The sequence below is a fragment of the Myotis brandtii genome, unplaced genomic scaffold, assembly GCF_000412655.1.
Source record: "Myotis brandtii unplaced genomic scaffold, ASM41265v1 scaffold923, whole genome shotgun sequence".
NCBI classification, from domain to species: domain Eukaryota; kingdom Metazoa; phylum Chordata; class Mammalia; order Chiroptera; family Vespertilionidae; genus Myotis; species Myotis brandtii.
The window spans coordinates 1,334,215-1,345,474 of NW_005371804.1; the positions used below are offsets into that span (position 1 = coordinate 1,334,215).

General features: G+C 49.0%; 1 long non-coding RNA gene across 1 annotated transcript in view; it reads right to left on the reverse strand.

The window, feature by feature from the left end:
- LOC106724672 overlaps positions 1-1,051 on the reverse strand; it is a 10,953-nt gene extending 9,902 nt beyond the window's left edge. Inside the window, exon 1 of the long non-coding RNA XR_001360511.1 lies at positions 970-1,051. This is a non-coding gene — a long non-coding RNA (uncharacterized LOC106724672). The remainder of the gene's footprint in view (positions 1-969) is intronic.
- Between the last annotated feature and the right edge of the window lie 10,209 nt (positions 1,052-11,260).

Sequence of the window (11,260 nt, forward strand, 5' to 3'; positions counted from 1 at the left end):
GGGGGCTCTGCACTCCTGTCACCACGTCTGCTGTCCCCCACACTGGATCCCCACACCCACCCCACTGGCTGCCGGAGCCAGGGGCCAGTGCTCTGGTTTATGGGGCACCCAGCCTGCCTTGTCTTGTCGGGCCCTGGAAATGGAGATAATAGCACCTACTTCACAGGGAAGGTGTGGGGATTAATGACTTCATGCTGCCAAGTGCCCGGTGTGGGTCCGCAGCCCTGAGCGGGGACGCAGGGCCCCTCTGACGGACTCCCATGGGCCCTCAGGGCCAGCGGCCTGGGCTGACCGGCCTCATCCCCCAGGTTGAACCTGCAGCCACTGAGGTCTCAGCCCTGAGAGTTCGCTCAGCGCCCCTCTAACCTTGGGCTTTCAGACACCTGTTCACTCCAGCCCCATCCAGAACCTTCCCTGTGCTTAGCAGTGGATGCTGAGGGGGCTGGTGCGGGCCTGGGAGCATTGAGCTCGGCTGGACAACAGCCCACCCTGCAGGCAGGCGAGGGTCCCGGCATGAGGTTCTGGGGACCAAGCTTGGCACCCATCTTCCCAGCCGTGTCCTTGACACATGCAGGAGCAGGAGGACATTCTGCCACCCTTGGACATTGGTCACCATCTGAAGAGCATGGACATGAGGAAGTCAGCCCCTTCAGGGTGACACCACCACCCACAATGCCATAGGATCACACGGAGGGATGGTCTCACCCCGAGACTCTCGGGACCTGCTGGGCCTGCACTACCGTCTTTCAGTCACTCCCGGGCACGTCTCAAATCAACGACAATGAAGCGTCAGTGAAAGAAAAGCAAGGCTTCCAAGATCCCCGAAGAATACCTCTCCTCCCAGACTGACCATGCCCCTCGGACGTCCTGGCAGGTCCTCTGACAGGGGCTGGGCCCTCCCTGTATTAGCTTGGGCTGCGCAACAAAGTCCCACAGGCTGCGCTGCTGTAACTACAGTTTAGTTCTCACAGTTCTGGGCTGGCAGTCCAGGACCCAGGTGTCGGCAGCGCTGGTTCCTTCGAGGCCTCTCTCCTTGGCATGTAGACAGCTGTCTTCTCCCTGTGTCCTCCCATGGCCGTCCCTCTGTGTGTCTGTGTCCTGATCTCCTCTTCTCCTAAGGATACCAGTTGGATTAAATTAGGGTCCACCTATATGATCCCATCTATATATATAAAAAGCCAGTGACTGTAACGCCATAATGAACAAACGACCGGTCGCTATGACTCCCACTGTGGCCAGCGAACCTGCCCGATCAGGGGGCAAGGTGGGCCAGCCAACCTCCCACAGCCCCTCCCCCCGGCTGGCTCTGCCCCTGATCGCCCCTTCCACCCCAATAGGGGGCAGGGCTGGCTGGCCTACCTCCTGTAGCCCCTCCCCCCCCACCAGCTCCATCCCAGATTGGCTGCCCCACCCCAATCAAGGGCAGGGTCAACAACCCAAGGCCCCACCCCCAGGTCGCTGGCCCCTGATCAGCACCCCCCACCCATTTGGGGGCGGGGCCCGCCTGCCAATCGCCCATGGCCCCTCCCCTCAGCTGGCCGGGTCCTGATTGGGCCCCGATCAGGGTGGGCCAGCCGGCCAACCTCCCGCCATCTCCTCCTCCCAACAGGCCCAGCCCCGATCCACCCTGATTGGGGCCGGGCCGGCCAGACCCCACCCCTGCACGAATTCGTGCACTGGGCCTCTAGTTTTAACATAATCACCTTTTTTAAAGACCCTGTCTCCAAACACAGTCACATTCTGAGGAACTGGGGGTTAGGACTTCAACATATGCATTTTGGAGGATACAATTCAGCCCATTACACTCCCCTCAGAAACACTACACATCCTCCAAAGAAAAGCTTCCCCCTACTTCCTCCAGGAAGCCTCCTGGGCCTGCATCCATGGGGAGTTCTCTGTGAGCATCAGCAAACGCCTGTCCAAGCCTGTGGGGCATGAGGGAGGCTGTGCTGGGAGCTGAGGGCTTGGAGGGGATTCAGGCAGGACACCTGCCCTGGGACCCCCACTCTGGCTGTTCTTCCTCAGCACGCTAGTGTTCATTCAGTGAGAGCTGTAAAGCACCTACTGTGTGCCACTGGCTGCTGGATGATGGTGAAGTGTCTGAAGCAACGAACTATAGCAACACCCTTTCCTGTGTGCCTTCTCTGTCTCCCCAGTTAGATGGTAAATTCAGGGGTCATGGGGTTGCATCTTATGATTCTCCCCCCACACACACACACTAGCAGCTAGTGCTTAGTGTGTGTGCAACGGGTTTTTGCCACCTGTGGATCAGGTCCCACAGGAACCCAGTAAGCCAGGAACCCAGGACCCCTCCCCCAAAGAAAGTTGGAGAAAGTGAACACATCACTGAGTTACAGGGAAAGAAGGCAACATTTTAAGGTCAACACCCCCTTTTTCAGAGCCTCCTAAGAGGTGGGAGGGAACCCAGGAAAGAGCGGAGCAGAGCCAGTCTGCTCCCCAGCCCTGAGGCTGTGGGGACTCTGGGGTCAGGACCTCGAGGGCGAAGAGGAGGGAGAGGCGTGGCAGCTGTCCCCGTGGTCCCAGAACACCCCAGGCCAGGAGCTGGGGATCACCTGTGAGTGAAATTTTTTGTCTTTCCTTCTTTGTTCCTTTTTCTTTCTTGACGAAAACAGGATTGAAATTGGCCTTGAAATGAGAGCAGGCAGTTCCCAGAAGGTCTAGTTTCCTTAAAGTCATTTTGTCTTTGATGAAAAGAACTGTCAACCTTGAGAAACATTCAAACCCGTGAAGAACTGTAGTGAGTTTATTTGAGCCAAACTGTCAACAATTGCCGGGAAGCAGAACCTCAGCGGATTGAGACCGGGCTCCGGAGAATGGCGGGTTTTCACCTTGTTTTATACATGACAATCAAAAGAGGAGACGTAAGCAGGTGACATGAAATCCACTGGTGTTAGTTAGGGAGGCGGGAGAAAGCAAAGGGAGGAGGCCTCAGGGATTGGATAAAAAGTAAAATGATAGACACATGCTTCTTTTACTTAGGTGGGCACAGGATAGTTAACAGCCAACAACTAACTCAGTGACAAAGGGGATTTGTGGTCTCCGCAGAGCAGCGCCTATGCTTTGAGGGGCCCAGAAAAAGGAAAATTACTTTCACTTTCCAAAGATTTGTTATCGCAGATGCAAAAAGATAGCAGACAGGCTCTGATAAGGTAAAGACTGACTTTTGTCAGGGAAGATTCCGCCCCAGGACATGACTCCCCACCGTAGACTGCTTTTAATTAAAGTCTTAATTCCAGACCATCCCATGGGGTCACTTCAGGTCTTCGAGTTCGCAAGGGCGCCACGCAGGCCTCCTGAGCTGGTCAGGCCAGCCTGTGGCCCCTTTCCTCCCACAGAACCAGCCTTTCCCTGGGTGAGTGCCTGATCTGACGTCTGTATGAAAAGGCTGAGCCTCTGGCTGTTGTGAGCTGGGGGCACATGCCTAGCGACCAGGAGTAAATATCTGACTCAGCTGATGGACCACTCCCTCCACCTCCTCCTCAAGACCATCTTTTTGGGGGATGGGAAGATGTCGAATCAAATCCCCACCCCAAACTGGGGGAGGCCACGGGAAGGCAGGCGGCCTAGTGGGTACCTGGGCCTGGAATCATGATTAAAGGGAACACATGTGCCCAGGGAAGCACCGGCTGGACCAACACAGAACCCACGACCAGCCTTAAGGGCACGCCAAGTCCAGGTAAGGCAGGGCAGATGCCCACAGGTGGCGGCCAGCTGTCTCTCCAAGATCCAGACGCACCTCCTGTCTGCCGGAGGGCTGTCCTCACACTGCTGATGGTCTGACAATTAGGCCCTCGCTGTAAGGCCGGTTTTACTGTGATGACAGCCTGGATTTATGGAGCCTCTACCTGCAAGAAACGCAGGCCCTGCACAGACCTCTCCTTAGTTCTCATGCCAAATCCCTGTGGGTCTGCCTCGGGGCAGGGAGGGGTTAATTGGCCATTAGTGTCTGGGTAACTGAGGGCAGGAAGGGGTTAATGCCAAAGAATGGAGCTCAGCTTTCTTTGTCCTGTACTTGGTCCTGGGCTGGCTGTGACACCCACAGACGTTTTTTAAGAAGGCAGGGAACGCCTAGGTGGGGGAAGGTGCCGGTGGCCGCCCCAGAAAGCCAGGGGAATGAAGATGTGGCTGCTGCGGGACCCCATTTCCGAGGCCCCCCGGGGACTCCTGGGCTGGGCCACCCGCCAGGAGTGCGGTCATTCGGGGCGTTAGTGTTAGTCCTGCCTCTCTCTCCCACTGGGGCCTGGCCGGGCCTCTCTATGCCGGGAGGCCACCAGCAGCAACAGGGCACCTGCCAGGTGCAAGAATGAGAGGAGCACACAGCCCCACGGGGCCTGGGACACAGACGGAAGGCGATGCTGACAAGGGCACGGGCAGGTCCCCTGGAGAAAACCTTCTCCAGCAACAAAGCCACATGTGGGTCTCCTGTTGCCTCCGACTCTGGACAACACGTTTACAAAACAAAGGTGGGCAGCCTGAGGAGGCCACCAGCAGCAACAGGGCGTCTGCCAGGTGCAAGAAGAGAGGAGCACACAGCCCCACGGGGCCCAGGACACAGATGGAAGGCGATGCTGACAAGGGCACGAGCAGGTCCCCTGGAGAAAACCCTCCTCAGCAACAAAGCCACATATGGGTCTCCTGTTGCCTCTGACCCTGGACAACACGTTTACAAAACAAAGGTGGGCAGCCTGTTCCTGGCTGTCTTCCCTTTCCTTGCCAAGGAGGAGGTGCGGCCATGTGGTCAAGTCCTCCAGGTGAGCCTGGCCCCACCAAAGCACAAGCCTGCGGGCATCACCCTCACCCCATTGCCCTCTCCACGGCCCCACACTGACGTCACAAGCACCAGGCTGCCACGGGCCACCACAGGGCCCACACACGGAAGCCACAGGAACCACATGCAGGGGGGAAAGGTCCCTGAATGTTTGGGGCCAGGAAACTGGCTCCCCACAAGCCAGCGTGTGGCCTCAGGTAAGTGAATTGACGAATCTGGCGTCCAAGCGGAGGGGTCACACCCTGACTGGAGAACCTCGAGCTCCTGGCGGAATGGCCAACTGCAGGTCCAGAGCAAGAACCGTACCAGCTGAGCCCGAGAAATCTTGTTGGGCCAGAAAGCAAGAGCCCTGTCAGCCCATGTCAGGAGGACAGCGGGCCACCAGGAAGGAGCATCATGGGCCAAGGATGGGTCAACTGAGTTTCCAAAAAGAAAGCAAATGCTATTATTGACCAAGATACTCAACATATAAACCCTTGAGTTCCCAAAGACACCCTCCCAAAACCCACCTCATTGGACACCTATGACGCACAGGACACCAACCTCTTACTCAAAGCACAGCCATTGGAAGGAATAAGTAATCATCTTACTTTTTCCAGGTGAGCTTCATTTCAGGGTTGAAATATAGCCTTAGTTGAAGTGGCTACGTTCCTCCTTCTAGGAATTTGAGCTGATAAAAGTCAGAGGAGTGCTAGAATCATAAATCCCCATTTTCCTGCCCCTAATGAAGTCATAGAGACGCAACAAGCCTCGGGGGTGACATCATTGGGTGGAAGTTGGTGGGAAGGGTAGCCTCACCTGAGGGAACTGCCTGGGACTGGCATCTCCAGGGGAGACCTCCGCTTTGCGCTCCTGCGTTCCCCGTGGACTCTCCTGCTGGGAGGGGGCAGCAGGAAAGGGACCAGCCATGAACCGTTTCTCCATCAGCTTCCCTTTCGAGGACAACACGAAGAGCCCCGACAAAGCAGAACACATGCGGGCACAACTGGGTCTGGCAGGGAGCCCCTTTTAATCTTGGGGGTGGGTTGGGGGGTATTTGATGCTGCCGCTCCCACTGTCCAGTCTGAGCTGAAACCAGGAAGCTGCCAGGCCCCCAGCTGGCAGAGTTCAGCCATGAACCGTTTCTCCATCAGCTTCCCTTTCAAGGACAACACCAAGAGCCCCGACAAAGCAGAACACACGCGGGCACAACTGGGTCGGGCAGGGAGCCCCTTTCAGTCTTGGGGTGGGTTGGGGGGTATTTGATGCTGCCGCTCCCGCTGTCCAGTCTGAGGTGAAACCAGGAAGCTGCCAGGCCCCCAGCTGGCAGAGTCAGAGGAAAGCAGCCAGAAATGCTAGGTGGGGTGCCCGGACATCTGTGCAGGAAATGGAGGTGCAGTCGCGCCCTGGCCCTTACAGAGAGCTGGTGGATCTCTGCCCCTCGGGTCACTGTGTAATTTACGGTCCAACTCTGCAATTGCGTATGTCATCGTTTGGAAATGCGTTTGTTTCCTTTCTAATCAACGCTTTGGGCCACAATGAACTAAAGGAAATAAAGTACATGCGAAATAACAAGAGATAAGTCATTGGATTTCTGTTTCTCAAGAAAGTTGATACGCATGCCTAACTTACACACAATGTTTGTCAAAGTGCATCACCCACTATGTGTCAGCGACGCCCGTGGTCGTGTGAAAACCAGAAGACGCGGATCTGCTCAGTAAGCCAGCATTTACTGCAAAGTCTTCTGGTTTCCTCACAGCCGAAGACAAAGAGCGGACACAGCGGAGCTCGGTGGTCACTCTGTGAAGAATGACTTTTTATTTAGTTCAAATGACAACTCTAATGAATTTCATTCCTTTTCAGGGTTTTCTTGTGCATTTACAAGATGCAGTGCTGGCTCCATGAGCAGATGAATTTCACAAACAGGTGAAAGGTGCCAGTGTAATGTGTTATCAGGCACTTTAAGTAGAAAAGCCAATTAAGTTAATTCGAATAATTATTTAATTTTTATTCAAATCACTAAATAAAAGTAATGCTTTCAACATTTATTCTGTTGAAGATGTGCCATTTCATGTTTTTAAACTGCAAAACGTAAATTCGGTTAAATATTTAATATTGGTAATATCATTTGTTTTTGTGGTGATAATACAAATACAAATGATGTCACATACATCATCATAGAAATGTGCTGTCATTAAATTAGGAAGTATGGAGGAGCGCCCTAGCTGGTTTGGCTCAGTAGTTAGAGCGTCAGCCTGCGGACTGAAGGGTCCCAGGCTCGATTCCAGCCAAGGGCACATGCCTGGGTTGTGGGCTTGGTCCCCAGTAGGGGGTGTGTAGGAGGCAGCCAATCAAGATTCTCTCTCATCATTGATGTTTCTATCTCTCTCTTCCTCTCCCTTCCTCTCTGAAATCAATAAAAATATATTTAAAAATAAATAAAGTATGGAGGAGAAATAGGATTGTAATTACTTGTAGGAAACACATAATTTCTAAATGAGCCTTCACAATGGCAGTCTATCTCTAATTGAATAAAAGCTGCAGATATCAAAACGTATGAGTAGTTTTACATGGACGGAGTTAGAGTAACTGAACTCCAAATATTCTGGGATGAAGCTAATGTAGATTACAAACAAGTACTTAACCAGGGCAGGACAGACTTTCTTTCTTTCTTTGAGGTTTACCATCGGTCGGATCTTAGAAGCACGGAGCCTTTAGAAAGTCCTTCATGAGCCAGTCTGAATTACTCACCAGGGTACTGGATGTGTGTGTGTGTGTGTGTGTGTGTGTGTGTGTGTGTGTAACGGCGTCCTCCATATGTTGGCTGCATTTTTTTCAAACGAGTCAACAGTCGATAACCAAAAACTTCTTCTTTTGAAACTTGTGGCAAATTATGGCAATTATTGAAAACAAGAGCACAAACAGGAAGACTACGTAAATCTGTAGCTACAAACGAAAGGGAGGAACTGAATAAATAGCATGATGCCTGCCCCAACAGTGTCTGAGGATGACTGGCATTCCGACATCGCTCCTTGGAATATCTCCCTCCGTGGGGTGGGTTTTGGTAGAGCGTATACGTTAATTGGACGGATATTATATACATTTAGTATCAGAGTGTAGTAAAATTGAGTAGGCCTATGATTTTCAGCATATGAACTTGACAAAGCATTCATAAGTACCATATGTGAAAAGACGCCTATTTGACACATTTCGCCTTATAAAAACATTTATGCAAGAAAGATTCTCTGGATGGAAGCCGAAACACAGAACCTGAGAAAATACCTGCGCTGAATCACTGATACTTTTATCACAAAAACCGTGAGATTGTTCTTTTGCCAGAATTGGCTCAGGCTGTTTACTCACCTGATAACATCAGGGTTCACCTTGAAGGTTCCATTGAACTCATCGGCAAACTCAAATTTTTAGTCACAACATGCCTTCTTGAACAAGACGCCCGGGCAATTTTGTGAAAAGTTAAAAGTAACAAGGCAATTCTGAAAATAATACATCCTTGTGGAAAATACCACTAACATGGCATTAAAGCAAATAAGGTTAAAAACTGATTACATAATGTGAACATTTATCAATAACAATTATTCAGCTCACAGTTGCTTTTAATAGCCAGATAAGTAAAGCAAAGAAGGTTTTTTGGTTTTATGGGGTTGGTTTATTTTTTGCTTTAAGGTAACAAATGTTATTTTTGTAATGTAGAAGATCTTTAATTTTTTTCCTGTAAGTATAATGTTCACTTTATTAGAATGACAATTACATAACACCCTTGTATTTTTCCCTTGTCTTTATAAGCTAAGGTTTTTTTGTAGTGCAAATTTCTTTTTCCCCAGCTTTATAGAGTTATAATTTACATCCAATAAAATCCACCCATTTTAAGTATGTAATTTGGTGAATTGGACAATTGTTAAGTCATGTAGCTACTACCACAATCTAAAGCATGGTTCCCAACCTTTTTTTGGCCATGCCCCACCTAAGCATCTCTAAAATCATGACCCCCCTTCCCTCCCTGTGAAATATAATTCTTATTATTCAAAAAGTGAACTCCTATTCACATGGAGGAAGCCTAGAAGGCCATTAACTTGGTCTAAACAAGATTCCAAAGAACATGGCATCCATAAAGAGAAAAATAAAATAATGAAAGGACAGTTGAAGTACTGAGGAAGAAATCACTAAGAAATTGTTTTTAAAAATAACAATAATATGAAGTGATATGAAAAAATAGCAAATAAAGTTTCAAAACATATAGAGAACTGAAATGCATAAATATATCACAATATATATTTATATACTGTATATGAGGTCCCTAGAACCATAAGAAATGCAAAAATTCACTGTTAATAACTCATTCTCGAATTGCCCTCCTTAAAAATCAAATTGCCCCCCAGTGGGGCATGTGCCCCACATTAGGAACCACTGATCTAGACAGAGAGCTATCCCATTACTCTAAAGTTTCCCCTGCCCCTAATGCCCACTCATTTCGAATGCATTTAAAAAAATTTTTTTAAACAACTCTGAGGTATGATTGCCAATAATAATCTGTACCTATTGGAAGTACAATCTGAAACGTTTTTGACATATATACACACACCATTGAAACCATCACCACAATCAAGAGAGTTAACCTATCACACCCATCCTTTCATAGAATGGAGACCCCCGTGTTTATCCATCTCTCTGGTTGACGGACAGTTGGGTTGTTCCCATTCTCGGCTATTCCCCGGGAAGCTGCTATAACTATCTGTGCAAAAGTCTCCACAAGGACACCTGTTTTGGTTTCTCTTGGCCAATACCTAGCGGTGGCGTGACTGGGTCATACTGCCGGTGTAGGTTTGCTTACCTTTTAAGAAGCTGTCACATGGTTTTCCAAAGTGGTTGTACCATTTTCTATTCCTGAGAGCAGCGCAGGAGTTCCCGTGACTGTGCATCCTTGCCAGCCCTTGGTGTGGCCGTCTCTTTAATTGTGTCTGTATGTGGTGATGGCCCATGGGAATCCTAATTTGCATTGTCTCCATGACTGATGCTGCTGGTGATCGCCTTTTTGAGAACTTATTTGTCATTCTGCAGACTTTTTTGTTGAAGTACCTATTCAAATAATTTGCTTTAAAAAAAAATGGGTTCTTCCCCTGGCTGGTTTGGCTCAGTGGATAGAGCGTCAGCCTGTGGACTGAAGGGTCCCAGGTTCAATTCCTGTCAAGGGCACATGCCTAGGTTGCAGGCTCAATCTCCAGTGGGGGGCATGTAGGAGGTAGCCGATCAATGATTCTCTCTCATCATTGATGTTTCTATCTCTCTCTCCCTCTCCCTTCTTCTCTGAAATCAATAAAAGTATATTTTTTAAAAATTGGGTTCTTGGTTTTCTTATTATTGAGTTTTGATAGTTTTGTATGTACACTGGATACAAATCCTTCATCAGATATGTGATTTGTCAGCATTTTCTCCAGTCCTGGCTTGTCCTTTCATTTACTTAACTGTGTATTTCAAGAGCAGAAATTCTTAAATTTTTGTTTGTTTGTTTCTTGTGGTTGTTTTTTAGAAATTATTAAATTTGATGAAGTCCAATTTATCAATGTTTCCTTGTACAGGGTATGCTTTTGATGTTGATCTAAGAAAGCTTTGCCTAACCCAAAGTGACTAAGATTTTCTCTTATGTCTTCTAGCTTTTTAATAGCTTTAGGTTTTACATATGATACGTATAGATATATGACCCATTTTGAGTTAAATTTGTATGTAATTCAAGATATGGTTTTGAGGTATAACCACACAGATGTTGCTCAGTTTCTGGATTATCTCTTCTGTTCCATGGGTCTGTTGGTCTAGCTGATGCCAATATCACACTGCATTTATTACTGTAGTTTTGTAATTAACCCCAAAGTCAGGCACTGTAGGTCCAATGCTCAAATGCTCTTCTTTTCCAAAGTTATTTCTTGAGGGCACCGCGGCCCAAGTAAAGTGTTCACATGAGGAAGAAGTCTGGAAACATCAAAACTCAGACTGGGGAGGCCCTGGCAAGGAGATGGTTGATCTTTACTAGCCAAATGGGGAAAAGTAACGTCATGAATAAAGGTGTCAACTCCTTCATTTGAGGACTAAGGCACTGTGCTCCAGGGTGAGCAGCTTGTCCAGGGTCACAGGACTGGACTCCTGGCTTCCCACTCATCAGCCAGGAGGCACCTGGCCACCTCTGGGTGGGGGTGTGACACCTCCCAGGACCCAGAGGAGAACGAGGATTCTCATTTTCTGATGACGAACAACTAGGGTCCCCCTCACCTCTGTAAAGAAGTGGAGATCCTCAACTTAAATAGGAATTTGAAAGATTGAGTCGTTACATTAAAAAAAATCTAGTCTACAGTCATAGCTCAGTAAATGGTGCTTATTCTAATGTAAGAGCTGATCAGCTGATCAAGGCAGGCTGAAGAGGTCACTTTTTCTGGCCAGAGAACCAAGCACTCACTTTAATTAATCCAATTAAAAATCATCCCT